A 20,087-nucleotide genomic window follows, 5' to 3' on the forward strand; every position below is an offset into this window, starting at 1 on the left:
CGGTATCGGTATCGGGTATCAGTGAAGAAGTGGTATCGGTACATCTCTACCAATGAGTAGGTCTAAATGGGCAGAAGTGACTTTTAAATATGTAAATCGTAATGTGTTAAGTATTCTAACATTGTTTAAAAGTTATATCCATGCCCCTATACTCATTGAACTCATTACAAGATCAGAAATTATTATTATTATTATTATTATTATTATTATTATTATTATTATTATTATTATTATTATTATAAAGTCATATACTTCTGCCCTTTAGTCTAAGAGAATCGAATGATGAATGAAAGTGAATGATTCTGAAGTTAAATTTTTAAACTTTCGAACCAGGAATCGAACCCGGGACCAAAGGGAGCAGCCACTAAACCAGTGGGGAGAGCTGTCATAAGTTCCAAGTACATTTTGAACACTCTTAGAACATTTTCTATTAACCACTGTTCCTGAAGATACATTCTAGACTTTTTTGTTCAATAATAGAATATTTCAGCACATCTTTGGACATATTAAACGATGACCAAAAATATTTCTAAAAACAAATGTCAACAAACACTTGTTTTATTTTTATTTTATTTATTTATTTATTTATTTATTTATTTATTGCAGTGTTTAACAGTAGAGAACCAAAACTCTTCTGGCTGCGTTCACAACTTAGCGGTTCAAGCACGGTGAGACGCATCCCTTTGCTTCGGTATGGAGTTTAAATAGGAGTATTGACACAGACACCGCTATCAGATGGGTTAAATAGTTTCCCCGATGTCTAGATAGTAGGCATTTATTGTCCAGTTATTCCGCTTATGCGTAAGCCTACATTGGTTGTTCGACTTTCACTGAGATTTTACATAGTTGATAAGAACATGATCGTTGACGAATGTGGTTTATGGGAACCTAATATGAAATTCTGCTTTTTGTCTTTGTATGTCAAATTTTGGCCTTGTATCTAATATGTCCTATTGTGCGTAATTGGTGATACATATGCACAGAAAGTTATCAAAATAATGGTAAACCAGAAAGTTTATTTATTTAACGGTGTTACTTTCTTCAAGAGCCGCTACTGTTTACACGTGACAGAGAATTGATTATTGGAAGATGACACATAGATAATAATATGGATTAAGCATATTTATTTGGGATTGTTTTTTTTTTAAAAAAAAAACAGTAATAAGCCAGTTTTCATGTCCTCGATAAAGTTAAATCAGATTTCATCACAGACACACGTTTATACCCACGTGTGTTATGAAACAATTATGAGTAAGATACTATGATCATATTTTTATGTTTAATCAAGTTCCGGAAATCTGCATGTCTGAGATAAATACAATCTAGTGTTGTAAGTCAATCTAAAACTTTCTATCTGCCATATGATATATTTCTGAGTGTCTCACTCCTCCTTGTGATATTTTTCTCCTTTTCAGCAATATATATATATATTGCAATTATCTAAAGCGGGCATGTATTTTCCTCCCCATGTTGTAGTGAAACAATTACTCAAATGAAAATATGAAAACAATCATACATATCTATGTATCATACATTTAGTTCAGACTTAGTTTTCTGTTTTTGTACTGCTCTGACGAATGGAGTGGCTTAAAGCTGTGCGCCAAGTGATGCGTTTTGAATATCAGGCAACACACACATACGTAGTTATTTCTGTTTAGTGATTGAACATTGAGAGGATTGTAAAATAGTGTTTCGAAAGTCTGCGTTTTGATCAATGCACTCAAGCTGAAGTTCTTGGTGATTGTTCTACATGCAAAATGGTGTGTGGAATATCCGTAAAAGATTATGCATAGCGTTTTGTAATTCCACATTCAAATGATCATCGCTCGAAGCTTATTGGAGGATAAAATCATTTTTCCCCCTTGTCTCATTGCTACGCTGATATATGCCATTGCACCGGAGTTTTACTTCAGTATTTGTTCCCTCACATTGCCTCTATATGTGATTGCTTTTGGTTGTATTTTTAATTCTGTACTTTTAAAAGCAACTCCACTTTTTTCCCATCATCGATATACATAGCTTAATGCTAAGTACTTTGCACACGCTAATACTTCTTTTTTTTCATTATTTGATATGAATATGAGCTACAATGCATATGTATGCGCGTACTTCTCCAACAGACTCGCGAGTGGATTTTTCCCAGAACGAAGATTAATGTATACTGTATTGTAACAGGAGAAAAAAAATATTTGAAGGCAAACTCGATTCTTATTCATTTACATACCATTTTGCAGTCCTGTTTTTTCTTTATGATATTTAATTCTCAATGATTGCGTAATCAATAAAATTTTAGTAGTTTAGCTTTGCATTTTCATCTTATCCCCAGCTCAACTATTTGGGGACAGACGAATATAAATTTAAAACAACATGAGCACTATCTTTAACAGTAACCCAAAGCTGCAGTGTATAACACATGCAACATATAAAACATACATTATCCACATCATACATACGTACTGCCTTTTTTCCCTCTTAGATATTACATCATACAGCTGAACAGGCTTCCGTACCTTTCATACATATACATATGTTACATACGTTGAGTTGAGTTGATTTTGAGTTTAACGTCCCTATCAACAACGAGGCTATAAAAGACGGTACCTACTGTTTAACGTGGAATCCAAACCACATGAGAACCCCACCGCCTATACACAGTCATACGGAATGTACGTATAGAGGAAGTTCGGGTATTATGGAATACCATGTTTGTTTCGCTTGTAACTCAGTTAATAATTGCACATTGAAACGAAAAGGAAAACAAGTATATGCCTTACATATTTGGCTTTATTTATGTGTATCTTGATAAAGAAGTTTCGGTACAGGGGTGGGCAAAATTTGTAATTTGTAAAGAAACCACTTTGGAGGGTAATATGAAATAGTCGGGTAATATGGAATACAAATGCTATATAGAAAAGAACTGAGTTTTTTGTTGCAACATACAATGAATACAGTGACAATATATGAAAATTATAAATGCCAAGCCATAACTGAATGTGATTACTTGCAAAAGTCACAAATATAATAGTCTGCTTCAGGACGTCGCAGTCATTGTGAACTCACATTAAACATGGTGAACGCTGGACCCAAGCTGACCCCTTGTACCATCAGAAAATTTGCTGTTACAAAAAAATACACTTATAGTTAGCATTGTTATCATCGTAAATGTATTTTCATTGCCCAATACCGATAGATATTGCCCAATATTTTGTACTCGGAATACCATACGGAATACGGAATGCCATGCTTTTCTTGCGGGTATTCCATATTGCCCTCCACGCCACCTTGGAAACGAAAGAGGTGTTAAACGCATTCAAAGGTGTATGGGATAATGGCCCTTATCAAAATACCACTCTGTATATCCAACGTCATAATAAACAAAGAATTGTTGTTCTATTACATTTCAATAGGAAAATACAGGTTGTAAAACACTTACCTGTAAAAGTTTTCATGAATAAGAAATCAGATTTTCACGTCTAGCAACATAAAGAATGTCACAGCCACAAGGAGACTGACTGTAGAGCATCATGGGGACGTGAGGTAATAATTTCTTTTCTCTCCGCTTGGAAGCAGTCCATATTATCCGACTATTAGTTTTGTTCAGTTTTGGTTTATCTGTTGAAAAAAGAAGTGGTGAAAGTCTTAAGATTCTTCGGTTATATTACTAACTGCAAAATAAATAAAATGAAATCAGTATGCGACAAACAGTTTTTTTTTTTTTTAATGAATTTAGTACCAACAACATGTTTGAGCTCTGAAATTGGTCATATTATTCTGAACGGAAGTGAAACGTCAATTACCACTTCGAGTTCTAATCTCCAAAGAGCAAACATATTAAGAGAGCGAGTAACAGACTTTTGATATGGATTCAGCGTCCGAGGAACAGGCTTTATCTTTCATCTTATTACTATATTGCAGCCAATAGTTATAGGTGCACTGTTACCATTTTGAGTTTTAATTTGAATAATTTGGAAGTATACTGTAGTTTCACCCTGTGAAAAGAAGCCCATTTGTTTCATTATTCAACAGTTTAATATCATTACGTTAGACTGGCTGATTAAACCACTAACCTTTTGGGTGAGACCAGCGAGTGTGCCAATTTTTTTAAGTTTTCAGCTCATTATTTTCAAAAGTTATTTAATTTTGGCTTTTTTTTTTTTTTGCGTTTCTGCCCTATTGTGCGTCAGTCTCGGACTACGTTACGTCCATCCCCCCGTGCTGAAGTTCCGAAAGCGCAGAGTTTCACCTTGCTTCAGGCCTGTACGAGAGGGAGCCACCTAAGCATTATTGTATTATTTAAAAAAAAAAAAAAACTATATTATTTAGATTGCATTGATTTGTTATATAACAGTAGCGCAAAGACAGTACTTCTGTCAATTTTCGGCCATAATTTCATACTAATATTTTTCAGTGGCATGGAGAACCATCATAGCTACAGGGTAAATAACTAGCATTAAATAAACAAAATTTAACCCTTTTGTTAGTGAAAGAAGAATGAGCACACTTTTTTTCACTATTAGAGCCCTGGGAAGAGAAAAAACAAAAATATTATTTGCATTATGGCATGGATTAAATTATTATTGGAGTAGAATTTGTAATGAGCTACCGTACGTATATTATTGAGAAATATTAATTAACCTTGTGACCCCGAATATGCATAAAATATATTAAAAATTGTTTGATGTGTACGTAAGAGTTATAATGGATACAAAACTGTTTTTATGAATAACTAGCTAATGCACGATGGAAATCAACTTTTTTTTTAAACTTAAATTCGTAACGTTTATTTAAAATTAACAACAATACAGAAAAAACAAAACGATGTTACTGGACACACGTTAAAATTTTTACGTGAATTTACAATGATTTACTGACAACTGAAAGGATGTAAAAAATACGGTAAATACTGAAACAATTTTTGACATTGCAATAACTAATATACATAAATAACATATAACTTTGTCAGTTATCACATCAAATCGGCTGAACCGGTTTTGATTAAACTTTATAGACACAGACCGGAACATCCAGAGGAAGTTAATATTATTTTACTTAGGTAGAACGATTATTGTAAACTGAGACAACTAATTGATTACGAAATAGCACTTAACATTTAATAACTGACAAGCAACCAACCCGCAGTACATGAAAAATATCTTGGTTGCATAACATTATAAATGAAGTTTCCATAAATCGAGGTATTGTTGTACTTCCAGCAAGAAACTAAGCACAAGCGTGACTCCAGACAGTCTGACCAATTCTTTTTAAGTCCATAGTTGTGCATTTATTTTAAGTTATCTTGTATTTTTAGCAAATATGAAATGTATGTACACATTATTGATTTTTTAATGTCGACAGCGAATCTTGATTACTACATTGTAAGGATCTCCATCTTCTTGTGTATGCTACTTCTGCGAACACACGTGTTATTGTTTACCAACATAAGTACAAACAGACGATAGTAGGAGGAAAGCGGAAGGTACGAAGTCAGTTCGGAGGAAACCGAAGATGGACGAACCTCCCAGAGGACACCCATAAAAGTGGGCCGCAAGAGGCCCAAGCTATCAGTTCTTTACTGATCAATTATCCTACAAAATCTTCTCCTGAGGTCGCTTTGGGCGAGGAAGTTCCTAATCTTATACCATCTCCGGATGCCGCCTTGGGCAAAGGAGATATCCTAACTACAATCTACCTCCCGCGGCCATCATGGGCAAAAAAGCACTGGAAAGAAAATGTAGTTTTATTGCCAAATATCAATGTAAAATTATTTCCTCTTCATTTTGTAAGCTGATATACATTTCCTTAGATTAAACTACAAAATTTATTTTTTTTTTTTTTTAGAAATTTATAGTAAATTTATAAAATATGATGCTTTTATTGATAAAAATGTAATTTTACGACATTTCATATTAGTAATTATACTTTATAAGTAGAAATTGATTTACATAGAGGTTTGGCAGATTGCCACCTCGTCTTATAAATATACTTTTTTTTCTTTTTTTGTTAAGTGAGGTTTCTTATAAACTGTCTACTGAGGTCGGTACGCACAGAGGAGACTGCTTTAACAAGCACATCCCGAAGGCTGGCAAGATCAAGTATTTACCTACAAACCTAACTAAACATTAATTATCCGAAACCATTGCTGTGTGCTAAGGATAACTGAATTTGGAAATGCCTTTACGAATATTACAAAGAAACTTTGTAAATTGTTTATAGAAACTTATTTTTTATAATAAATTGGTGAAGGGCTTATCCCGGTGAAGGGTAATATGCAGATGGCAGCCAAGTTCCGACAACAAATAAAATCGTCGAAAATGAAAAACTGGCCTGCACTGCCGTAAGCATGTTGTAGACGAACAAGAGTTTTCGGCAAAATTGCCGATTTCGAGGGTCTGTTTCTTTTTTTTTTTTTTTTTTTGTTAAGGGTAGAAACATGAAATTTAGAATTAAAGAGATATCCGAGAGATGTGCTCATATACAAGATCTCACATTCTAGCTTCAAAAATATTTGAGTACTGGACCCCTAAAATATACAGTTTTTAGGCTCACTGATTCACTCATCAAATTGATTAGGTACTTCCAAATGAGATAGAGACATGAAATTCTGCATAAAGATACTCTACAATGACTTCAGTATGGAAAAAAACTCCGAAATTTAAGAGATCTGCTATGGGAATTTTTTACGAGCGAAAAACTGTTCTTAGGAAAGAAGGAATCGGCTCACTCACTCACTCATCAAATTGGTTAGGTACTTCCCACTGAGATAGAGACGTGAAACTATGCACATAGATACTTTATAATCATCTGAGTACGGAAAAAGTCCGAAACTTACGAAATGTGCTACGGGAACCTTTTTATGGGCGAAAAATTATCCTTAGCAAATCAGAAACCTGTTCATTGGCTCACTCATCGCATGGATTATAGGGATGTGCACGAGACAAGATTTGAGACTGTCTCGACTCGAAAATGTGCTGTAAAAGTAATGTCTCGACTCGAAAAATATATATTTTTCTATTGAAAGAGGTGTGTCTCGACTCGAATTTTGTCAGGAAAATTCTGTCTCGACTCGACTCGAACGCATCCCTAATGGATTAAGTAATTCTTAATCAAATATAGACTTGAACCTCTCTATAAAAGTGACTTATAACGACTTAAGTATGAAAAAGAGTCCGAAATCTGAGGTATGTCTTTCGGAAAATTTTTCGTAGGTGAAAAACTTTCCTTAGGAGAGCAAAAATTGGTTCACTTACTCACTCATCAAATTGATTATGTACAATGAAAACGTGAAACTCTGCATGCATAAAGATACGTTATAATGACTTATGCATGGAAAAGGTCCGAAATTTAAGGAATGTGGTACGGATTTTTTATGGGCGATAAACTATCCTTAGCGAATCAGAAACCGGTTCACTCACTCACTCATCAAATTGATTAGGTACTTTCTAATGAGAAAGAGACGTGAAACTCTGCATAAAGGCACCTTATAATGACTTGAGATGAGAAAAGTCTAAAGTGTGAGGAATGTGCTATGGAAAACTTTTTATGGGAGAAAAAAACTGTCCCTAGCCAAGCTGAAATCGTTTTACTCACCCACTCATCACATTTATTAAGTACTTCTTAATGATATAGTGGGGTGAAACTCTACATGAAGATACCTTATAACGCCTTGAGCATGGAAAAGTCAGAAATGTGAGAAATGTACTATGAACAATTTTTATAGGCGAAAAATTGTTCTTAGCCATTAGATACCTTTCAATGAGATAAAGACGTGAAACTCTGCGTAAACGTACCTTCTAATGGCTTGAATATGAAAAACGTCCGAAATTTGAGGAATATGCTATGGATTATTTTATGGGTGAAAAACTGTCCTTACCCAAAGATCGGTTCATTCACTCACTCACCATTCATTAGATACTTCTCAATGAGATAGAGACGTGAAACTCTGCATAAAGGTACCTTACAAGGACTTGAGTATGGAAAACGTTCAAAATTTAATGTAATGTACTATAGGAATTTTTATGGGCTTAAAACTGTCCGTAGCCATTAGGTACTTATTAATGAGATAAAGATATGAACTCGCCATAAAGGCACCTTATAACGGCTTGAGAATGAAATTTGAGAAATTTGCTATGAGTACTTTTTAATGCGCGTAAAACTGTCCTTACAATCAGAAATCAGGTACGGATTCCGTTATTCATCACATCATGTGTATATTGGTAATGTCAACCGCCAGAGTGGTCGAGTGGGCTAAGACGTGTACATAAAGTCGTAAATTTGGTGGTTGGAAACCCAGACAAGGAAACCTTATATTTTTTCTTTTTTTTCGGTGAATATTTTTTCTTTATTGCATTCACTGTTATTGGTATCAAATCGATATTGATCTAAATTGATAAGTAAGAGAATGAAGAAGTGGGAATATTTAGAATTAATGAAGTTTTCCAAGAAATGAGAAATACAATGACTTTTATATGAGATATGATAGTGGCAAATATAATTAAGCTTACAAGCTATTTAAAGGGTGTATATCATTGGAAGAATAACCAGAAGCAGTATAAAACTACGCAATATGCGCGTCATGTAATAAACTCGGTAATTTCGCAATGTGGAAGGGTAGTGAACAGTCGTTGAAACACCAGCCATGTCTAATGAAGTAGCATCGAGGATTCAGTATCAAGTGTTTTGGGGCCTTGTTGATACTCTTGGTATTTAGGTAATGGAAAATGAGATTTTAGAGATCGTGTCTTTGAAAAAATGAAATTAAATCTTTGAGTTTTAAGTCCCACGGTTATTCCGGCTAGGCAAAAGGAGACGGTAGATAGTGTCTTTGTAGCTTGGGTAAATGAACTAGAATCTCGTTTGGACATAGCTCTCTGACATATATTTAATAGAAGAAAACCTCCCCGTAGGGATGCGCACGAGACAAGATTTGAGACTGTCTCGACTCGAAAATGTGCTGTAAAAGTGATATCTCGACTCGAAAAATATATATTTTTCTATTGGAAGAGCTGTGTCTCGACTCGAATTTTGTCAGGAAAATTCTGTCTCGACTCGACTCGAATGCATCCCTACCTCCCCGCTGGACTAGTGGCTAGCATGTGCGCCTTTATTGTGCAGGTTTCTGGGTTCGATTCCCGGTGGGAGAGCCCAGGAAACTAATGTTGCATGTGGAACATTATGACACCTTTAAAAATGTAGAATTCTAAATTTCAATCCAACAATATCCCAATGTACGACATTGATATGGTGAACTACAGAAAAAGTGAAATCTGAACAAAAACATCAAAGGTGCAAAAAGTGCAGTCAAGTTTGTCAGAATCAGAAAGTATTGAGATATATATACTCTTAGGTCTAATTCAGTGTATTACAGCAAGACTGATTACCTATACAAATCAGTGATTGATGGAATATTACTTGGGTCATAACGTTTTCCCTTATCATCCGTGTCTGGATCTCTCTCTTCTCAAACCTGGTCTGACATAGAAAAACTTGGAAACGCAGACAGATTCGATGCCCTGCACATACCTAATGACCATTGTGACTACCATTACTACTTTCATACTAGATATAGTACACTTTATAATATTTTAGTGTTCTAGTACGTTCACCAACAAGTATAGTACTTTTCCCCTCCGCTTCTTTTCTCATAAATACATTTGGGAGAGAAAAAGGAATTTCATGAAAATTTGGCAATGGACGAAAATTTCCTTGTTCCTGGCAACTTTTTCCTGCTTGTTTCTTTTCTCTTTCAACAGCGTATTAACAAGAGTGGAAGTGAAACATAGGTGTCGTCAGGTCTGCTACTCCAACTAATAAATGACCACAGTTAGCACTAGTACATATGTGATGATCCATTTAAACTGTACGTACGCTATTAAGAATTTAAAACTTGATTTTCTCAATAAGTCCATTTTATGATATTTCTTGTTTTCTCCCAAATTCCTCTATGTTTGTCATACTTGTATTACTTTAGAGGTTTTACAGTGAGTTATAATACGACAATTAAACAGGGATTCCACCATTTTTTTTTTTTTTTTTTAGTTTGGGGGTATAAAATCAAAATTGGGAGGTGTAAATGATTTGCGCACTTTGTATCTAATTTTGACTGTAAAAAAAATAAAGTTGGGGTTATTTCAAGAACGTGGGGGTCACTTCTCCACCATAAGGGAGGGAGAGCTGCCGGTAACCTTATAATAAGTTATTAATATCGTAAAATGTCATAAATAGGGTGAAATGGGAGTAGATAGACCTAAAAAATTTAGTACCTTATCCCCAGATCTGGAACTTTTTTCTGCATAGGTTAGTACGATATATTTTTGCAGGATGGTCACACTGCTGGTGACTCGGTCGAACAGACCCAGTGATCCCGAAATATCATTCCTGCAGCATTACTGCAGAATTTTATATTCGATTAATGATGTTCACTACTTGATCTCGAATAGGGGAGACCGGGGCTGGTTGGAGAACTTTTCTTTATATTTTTATGAGCAGATGGTACACTATATTGCAATGTAATGGATGTGTACGGACAGACCAATGTTTCCTATAACAAATTCAATTTTTGTTTTGTTGCTTAAGTTTTCTAGAAATACATTTTTCTTTTTTTTTGGAACTTAGTATGCCAACCTGCCAACCGACCCTAGTAGGGGGTTGTTTGGCTGATATTGTGGGACTAGTTTCATACTTTTTAAATATAGCAAAACACAAACAAAAATTAGATTTATTAGAAATAAACGTTACTTTTCTAAATTCTATTATATATATATATATATATATATATATATATATATATATATATATATATATATATATATATATATATATTGCAATGAAGTAGGCTATTTGAAGCTTGAAATGACTTTTATTCACAACATTTAAAAGAATCAGCATTATGAAATATGAAATCTTCTTTCTTTCATTCTAGCTTGGTTGTCATGACTTGAAAGCTACAAGATTATCAAACCACATCAATTTTAATAGGATTTGGTGTAGGTTAATTATTCATATTATTTCAATATGTAATTAAAATAACTGAACCATCAATAAACGTAGTTTATTTCCTTCTGTTCACAAAGTAGTTACGATAAACTAAGATGTTTTAGCTGAATTATCGAGAAATGCAGTTTATTTCCTACTTTTCACAAAGAAAGAAAAAGCAATAGTTAGGCCTCTATTTTTGTAACAAAAGAGCACATACAAAATATTCTTGATCCTGAGCATTAGGCCTATTCAGAAAATTCAAAGTCCGGCATACAGTCTTATCTCCATTTCTAAAATTTTGACAGTAATCCAATACGTGCATGCTATTCTATAACATTGAAGTAAAAGATTGGTAGAACTGTAAACAACATAACAATAAAACAAACAATGTAACAATAAAAGTAAAATTAAATTAAATTCCACACGGGGTTGTTTGGGGCACTTGCTAACCAACCTCAAATGCTATACGCCAACTAACCCGAAGCCCATGTTGTGCAACAAAGTCGTAATTATTCAGCAATTGTTTGGGATTTACGTTTCATTGTTTGAATATAGATAAAAACAAAGTTCAGATCTAACTAATGCTATATTACTTACCTCTGTACACCAAGTAGTGTCGATTCTGTGATGTTGTAACGGAGAACTGAAAAAAAAATATTTCAGAGTGGCAAAAACACTCTTTATCTAAAGATGCCATAATCCGCAAGTTACAAATTCCTTACGAAGGTGGCAGCTGCATCCATAAGTCGCTCTTTTATGACAGCAGCAATAGCTCATTCTGTTAATTAATGAAGGAGTTATATCCAGTTCGTCAACCAGCCCCGGTCTTCCCTATTCTTTTGTATTTATTCCCAGTGCGATATTAATCAAGGTACCATGTCTTGAACATTTCAAATATACTTTCATATTTGTTCGTATTTCCATACTGAAAAATAATACGGCGGTTTTTAAAAGTAAGAATATACAAATAGATGTAACAAAACACTGTCTGGTCTCAGCGGCATGTTTTATGTTCTAAAGGACAAGTTTTCCGAGTTCATTCGATTAAACTTTGACAATCCCTGACATACTGACACACACATACACATACACACACATACACATACACACTCACTCACACACACACACACACACACACACACACACACACACACACACACACACACACATGTAACTTATATATTATGTGATTCTCACATATTCATACTCTGATAATCCTTCTAGATTTCTTTCAGTGCAATGTACTGACACACAAAGACGCAAACTACAAGCGAGATTTAGTGAGAATACGGAAAGATGGGAAAAATATCATTTTTTGGCATTAGATTAGCAGAATCACACATATTCTCCATCTATATCACTTTCCGTCGTATTCGGGTCACATGGACTTACTCCCTGTCTGATAGGCCATGGATTTGACTGGCTCTGTGGTTATCGGGTCTCAGGTCACTAAGTTCGTGACCCGTCCCTCTCTGGTGCAGTACCAACCTATGGAAAGAAGCTTCACGTGAATATGTTAGTTCTCTGAGAACAAGAACGGCATGGTGGATTAGTGGTGAAAGCGCTTATTTTTACTCCCTCGACTCCGTCGAGTGAATATTTTCAATCCCTCCGCTCCCTCTAGTGAGTATTTTTACTCCCTCGATACCCTCGAATGAATATTTTTTACTTCCTCAACTCTCTTGAATGATTATTTTTACTCCCTCGACTCCCCCGAGTGAACATCTTTACTCCCTTCAGTCCCTTGAGCGATTGTTTTTACTCCCTCGACTCCCTTGAGTGATTATTTTTACTCCCTCTGTAGAAGGCCTATGTCCTTCTCCATCATCTGCATATTAAAATGCAGATGAAGGGCACATTTACCTATCAATATGTAAATAGAGTATATTGTGATAAAATTAATTGCTTGAATATTAGCATACTTTTTACATATATCAAGGTATTATGAATAAAATTGTGTAAAACACTGGAGCGTAGTACGGGAATATTAATACAATATTGTATCATATTGTATTATATTTATTTGTGTTATTTTCGTTTATAGGCTTGTTATATTGTAATGAAATGTTTGCATCTAATTACTGGGTATTGGACAATGCATAGCATACATGGGGATGAAAGAAGAATGATATAAATATGCATAGAATGGATAAATAATTGAAGAAATTAGCATATTCGAGTAGAATCATACATTGGATTTTTGGCTGGAAGACAGAGCAAGCGCTCACAGAGAATTTTTTTTTCTTTCTTCCCGACTTTTCGTCGCCTTAGACTTCGAGATGGGGGGTCCTCACAACTCACCATGGAAAGAAATCACTAGTTTTGGGAATAAATAAAGCTCACAATACACAGGAAGGATTCTACAAACTTCCTTAGTGGTACCACTCTGGTTTGGAAACAGTGGGTAGAGACACACAGCTTCTATTGTGTAAAAAGTCATAAAATTTTTAGCTTCTATATGTGAGTTTTTAGATTTCTATAGGTGTGAGTTTGTGCGACGCTAGGCTCAAGCTTCGCTTCCGCCCCCACTTCCCCCATGACCAGTAAGGGTCTGCAAGCGGACCTAGACTCCTTTCCCAAGATGCAACAGCAGTTTGAATGTTTACTCTATTTTGACTTATTTTTCTATGTTAATTATTAATATTATCGTATTACGCTCAAAACCGTTCTTGGAAATACCGTATAAAATTCCTGATGTATTTATCATCGTGTATCCCTTATCGAACAAGACACTTGGATCTTGTAATTGTAAAAAGTAAATATTAACAAAGATGTTTCCTCTATCCCTCTCCAAAAAAACATGGATGCATTAGTAGCAGACAGTTTTGAAGGACAGCCACAGGAAATTGGGCTTACTGCTACTTCTGATAGAGATGACAGTTCATGTATTTCATAACTATGTATTCTTTGTATATTTTCCTTTATTTTTATGTATAATAACATATGTTTCTCATATTAATACGTGTGTAACAAGTGAAGATAAACATAATTGTGTTGAAAACTCTCATAGACTTCTGCTGGGAGCAAAAGCTTTCGTGTTGACCGTCCTTGGAGTAAGGGCAGCACCTGTCAAAAGGGTGAAGGCGAAAATTGGCAACGGGAGGTAGCTGAACAAGTGTATTTGCAGATAGGACCACCCGGAATATAGCCAGAAGGCACACAACCTTTTGTCATAGGACTCGAAAGGGAGCGAGTTTCTTCCTTTCCTGGTTTTGTGCTATTGATATACTTGTTTCTGCAGAGAACCAAGGGGAGTTCAACTTAGTATCTAGAGGTGAGAACATATAGCTTTTTGTCGTAAGGAAGTCATCTGACTTCGCTTACATAGTTGCTGATAACCCGGGAAAACGTGAGGACAGTGCCGGTCCCCGTGGATATTCCCGTGAACAACAGTACTACGCGAGTGTGTAGTGAACTCTACTTGTGCAAATCACTGTCAAGTGAAATTACAGAATGTGTGAAGCCATGCACATATCTTCTGTGTTTGTAAATAAGTTGTATAAGGTAACGACGAGTGACAAATGGAACTAACAGTTAAACTTTTTTCTCTTTTCGTTCTCTAAGTGCTAACCGTCACTCAAAAGAGATTGCTAGCTTTGACATTTGTCAAACACCCCACCGTTAATATTGGTGAAACAAATACTTCCAGTATGGGAGAAAACAAAATGTGCAATATCTCCAGTAGAAGTATTGCCATAGGCCTGTAACGCTTTTACACAGTGCCTTTCCTTGGACATTTGAACAAGGAGTTCAAGCAGTCTAAATTGCTTGTTTGAAGGACATACTACATGTCTACTTTGTGAAACTTCAAAAGCCAGTGTAACTAAGCTCATAAGGAACATTTCCCTTCACAGTGAAATGGTAATGCGGAAGGACATTGTGATGTTCATCTAGAACTATGTGCGTGACATCCTCGTCTGCAACAGAAACTGTGTTTCGACACAACAAAGATATTATATCAGTTTAAATTTTGTTTGTTTCTTTATCATCGTATTTATTTTTAAATGATATCTAGTGTGAAATTATTCTCTCCTCTCTAAACTGTTTAGAGACCATAAACTCACTAAAAATGAGGAGATAAGAAAGTTTGTATAAATATTGTTTTTTTTTTTTTTTAAAAAGGTCAGACAGACCTTTATATCAAGTTTAGTCCCCTCTACTTTTGTTATTTATAAAATGAAATAGTGATATGAATATAAATATATACATATATAAATATATGTGCAAAGTGTAGGTGTGTGTGGTAGTGCACTACGGAAGAAGGTGTTAAAGTATCCAGTGTATTGGAGGATAAGCTATTCATCTCTCATCTATATGTCCTGTTCTATGAGAATAAAACTACCATCTCTAACCAGAATTCGTGGTCTACTCAATTTGCTGCAGGGTGAGTACCTGATACTAATCAAATGTTTGTTTTCAGGAGTGTGATATCAGGAGGCATTTTCCCTTGCCATAGTATGTCTGACCGGCTCTCTGTATGGGGCTCAGAGAGTATAATTGCCCAAGAGAACCAATAAACAGTCATGAGTATAGTGGGTTAGAAAAACAGGCTGCTACCTGTTATTATTTTAAAGTAGATTTTTTTTAAACCTTTTTGGTAATAAACAAACAACTCACTATAGTAGCTGTCGACCATGACTGTAGAACAGATCACCCTGAGATCTGTGGTTCTTAATAACTAATTTTTTTATATATTTATTGCTCTACCGACTACCTTGTGGAAGTGGCGGCTCTTACAGGAGAACACTATCATCTCCAAGAGGGAATAGATTACGCAGATGTTGGTAATTTGCATTTCATGTAAATTTCATGTTTTAATTTGAATATTCCCAGTCACTCCACCTTATTTATTTTATTTTATTTGAGTTGGTGTTGTAGTAACCTTAGTTTCGGCTCAGGCTACCTGCACCTCACAAAATACTTGGCGCCAGCAGCGTTAAGGGCATAGAGTATATTACAGATACTCACTGGTCAGCATACAGTTTATGTAAAATTTCGGTATATGTTTTTTGTTACTCCCTGAAATTTCCAAGAACGTCGGTGTCTTGTGTATTTGAATTTATTTTGTGTTTTGAATGTTTGTATGACTATATTGCATTAGAGAATTCAGGATTTTGAAAGTTAGGGGGGAAGTAACCTTTTGTAACCTTTTGTTTTTGTAAATGGTCATAACGCGAGCACAGGCTCGAAGATTAGAAAGAATGGACACGGAGTTTGTATTTGAAGAATTCGCTCAGAGAGCTGGTGAGCTCTCAGAAGAGAGTAGTCTAGTTGAAGCGCAGAGCGCTAGCGAGCGCCCGGTCAGCGTTGTGGGAGACGCTGACGCGGTGGAAACGGTTCCGCCAGTCACCGGTAGGGAACCGGAAGTGCCCGCACGGGAGGAAAGGGAGGAAATCACCGAAACTTCAGAACGAAGTGTTAGCCCAGCCGTTAATGTAGGTAGCTCTTTGGAAAACATTAGTACCATAAATTTAGCCGCCATTCTAGGTGAACTTGTTAAAAAACTTGAAGAAAGTACGAGGAGACAAGAGGAGAATGCGAAAATTTTAGAGAATAAGATGGTAGAAAACTCCCACAGTTTAGAAAGAAAACTAGAAAGCAAATTAGAAGAAAATTCAAAGACTTTAGAGAATAAGATGGTAGAAAACTCCCACAGTTTAGAAAGAAAACTAGAAAAGAAATTAGAAGAAAGCTCCAAGGGTTTAGAGAATTTAGATAGAAGTCTTGAACAAGTCCATAATGAAACAAGACAGAATAGTGAAAGACTTGAACAGGCCATAGAGTCGGTCAATGCTCGTCTTGAAGTTCGGTTAGATTCCATGACGTCGAGACTTGAGCAGAGTGAACGGGAGTTGACAGAGCGACTAGAGATCACCACAGTAGAGCTTAGGGGGGAGATTGAAGGCGCTCGGGAAGATCTCAACCCACGTGTCACCGAAACCACCAGGAAACTAGAGGAAAATTACACAGAGCTTTCTGAAAGTTTGAAACAGGTCTCGTCTCGTGTCGAACAGACCACGATCCAACTGAATAATCAGGTCAGGAGAGTGGAAGTGAGTTTCGCTTCCCAACTAGCCAGGATCAGGGGGGAACTAGAGCAGGAAACGCCACTAGAGGAAATCCGATCTGAATGTAACGGTAGCATCCAGCAGATGCAAGATACCGTTCAAGATGTGTGTGCACAACTTGAAAAGAAAATGGAGGAGTGGAAGAACTCCATTCAGAAGGAGACGAGTGAGGTGATTGAGGGGAGACTCGCAAACATCTCTGTCTCCAGCACACAAGAACAGCCACCATCTCCGAACAACGCCTCGAGTCGCGACTTGCCAGGTTCTCACCCTGGGAACCTCGCTACAGCCCACGAGAGAGACCCTGTTCCGTCGACGTCTCGCTCATGCAATCATGAGACGAGACAGAATCTCGCAACCGCATTTGGTCTCATACACAGGGACGTCACTTTACCTGTGTATACAGGAAATGAATCAGAAACCGAGACCTATAACTTTCTTCAAGATCTCGACCGGTACTTCGAGGTCACTGGAGTACCGGACGAGATGAGATTAAGTTTCATACCTCGAGCGGTCCGGAACACCTGTTACCAGTGGTTCCAGGTCAACCGTAGCAAAATCCACACATATGAAGATTTTGTATACAATTTTAGGCAATGCTACCTTAGCGAAGAGCGGTTGGCTAACTTCAGGGCAAATATTCTCACCTCCCACTTCGACAATCGTGTACACAAATCCCCCGCAGAATATCTGCTGGATTTGTTGCACAAAAATAGTATATTGGAGCCAAGAATGTCAGATGAGACTTTATTAAAGGTACTTCCGAGGCACTTCCCGAATTGGCTATTTAGGGCAATAGTCTCGTCTCGCCCTAAGACCATAGCAGAACTTTTGAATCTGGTACAAGAACTGCAGTCGTCGATGACGAATCGCGACCAGTTTTACCAATCAAACCCGAGGAAAGGGGTCAACATGCTCCAGATGAGCATGAAAGGAGAGGAAAACAACCCCTCTGGCCTCAGTGGTAAGCACATGGTTAGAAAGAAAAACAGAACACATAATAACCATCGTCCTTACCAGAGACGACGACAAAATAACACGAACCAAAACAACAGCCACCAGCACTCCCCACCTCGGAACCAGAGTAGCGGAAGTGGGTCAGCTGGCTGGTCACGTGGGGGGAACTCCCACTCCACCCACAACAACGGTCGTGGAGCCCGGGGAAGGAGGGGCGGAATGCGCAACACGGATGGACAGCGAGGGGATTCCTTCCATCGAGAAGAGGAAATTCAATTGCTTGAGCGCTATGACCGTGCGCCCCCTCCTCCTTCACAAAATGTAAACAACACCAGGAGTAATCAATCCTCTTCTCCTTCGTCACGAGAATGAGGATTGTCCGCATATACTTGCGGCGGCGATAGGAAAGGCACAGTGAGAACTTGTCCAACCGAGTTGACAAAATTATATCCCAAGTATGTGCGTAATTTTGAAGATAATGTAGAAAATAAACATGATGAAAACTCTTGCGAAACCGCAGTAAAGGAAATTTTTGTAACTGAGGAAGAAAAAGAAGAAGAAAATTGTAATTTATGTTTAGAAATAACATCCAAGAAGCATTTTAGTGAAGGCATGTTTGAGAATAAATTAACCTTACTTAGTAGGAATGGGGAACATATTGACCTAGATAGGGAGATCTACGAAGAAGCAAATGGCATCTTTAAAAACTTGTTTGATTCTTGTAATGATGAATTACCTACCAATAACGTCATCTCACTACCAGAGATAAAAGTGTATTTGTTTGGAACAGAAGTAAATTGTTTGTTAGATACTGGGGCTACTTGCTCTGCAATTTCGAAAGAAATTTGGGACACTGTCTCAAATAGCCACCCCCCTCCCGCATTTTTGAGTGCGAAGAATATACGGGTTACGTCTGCTTTTGGAAGTAAATCAGCGACGATCATAGGCCAAACGCTGTTAGTCATTGAGTTACAAGGGAAGGAGTTTCATTCTTTAGGTATTATTATTTCAGGCCTGAACAGGTCTCTGATATTAGGATCCAACTTTTTTACCGAATCTCGTGCCGTGTTAGACTATGACACCGGCCTTCTACATCTCAAACATCCTCATGATGTAGAAGTGGTGTTTAGATCAGTAGATTGCGAGACTGAGGATCTAGTAGTTCGTTGTTTGGAGTTGAGTAGAGAGTGCCAAAAACCTTTCAGTATTATAGATGAAGTAGATACTTTTGATTGTAATTTTTCCCCGTCAGATGAAAGACGGAAGGCCACACGGGTTAGTGCACAGAATGAGCCTAAGACCTGCAGAGAGAAGGCAGCTCGTGCCCCAAACTTGGATGATGGAAGATTCCCAAGTGCCCAAGAGATGGCAGCTCACGTACTCCCACCAGAAGAGTGGATGAAAGTGAGAACTCGCGCCTCCCATTCAGAGATAGAGGAGTTTGTATCAAACTACTCAGATCTCTCAGCCTCACAAAGAGAGAGTTTGAAAGCTGTGCTTCTTAAGCATCAAGCACTTTTTGATGTTAAGCCAGGTTGCATAGCTAACTACGAGCATGAAATTGGCATAACGGACGACCGTCCTATCAAGACAAAATTATACCCTTACCCGAAGCGATTTCGAAACTTGGTATCCAATGAAATTTCGCGTTGGTTGGCCTGGGGTGTGATCAAGAAACAGCCTACGGCGTTTATAAACCCTCTGGTAGTGACACCGAAGAGTGATGGACGTATCCGGGTCTGTATAGATGGCCGAGCTCTGGCCAAAATTTCTGGTGACCTTTCCGACAGACCAATGCCACCCCTATCTGTTCTTCAGGACATTTGCGACAATTCTTGGTTCAGCTGCGTTGATGCAACCGAGATGTTCTTACAAATACGAGTTAAGGAGAGCGACCAAAATTACCTAGGATTCCTACATGAAGGCATATCTTATGTCTTTCAAAAACTTCCGTTTGGGACGAAACAGAGCCTTGCTTCTTGCGTCAGAGCATTAGATATGCTGATAGGAACTGAAGCTAGAGAGTACTGCGGCGCATACGTGGATGACCTGATTTTAGCCGACAGGAGCTTCAAAGATCATATTGTA

General features: G+C 37.0%; 1 long non-coding RNA gene across 2 annotated transcripts in view; it reads right to left on the reverse strand.

The window, feature by feature from the left end:
• Window positions 1-20,087, reverse strand: part of LOC145687703 (uncharacterized) — a 123,134-nt gene that overhangs the window by 62,210 nt on the left and 40,837 nt on the right. For both annotated transcript variants that reach the window (XR_014131717.1, XR_014131718.1), the window contains exon 2: window positions 3,434-3,612. This is a non-coding gene — a long non-coding RNA (uncharacterized LOC145687703). The remainder of the gene's footprint in view (window positions 1-3,433; window positions 3,613-20,087) is intronic.

The sequence above is a fragment of the Thermobia domestica genome, chromosome 6 (assembly GCF_964235325.1).
Source record: "Thermobia domestica chromosome 6, izTheDome1.hap1.1, whole genome shotgun sequence".
Classification (NCBI taxonomy): Eukaryota; Metazoa; Arthropoda; class Insecta; order Zygentoma; family Lepismatidae; genus Thermobia; species Thermobia domestica.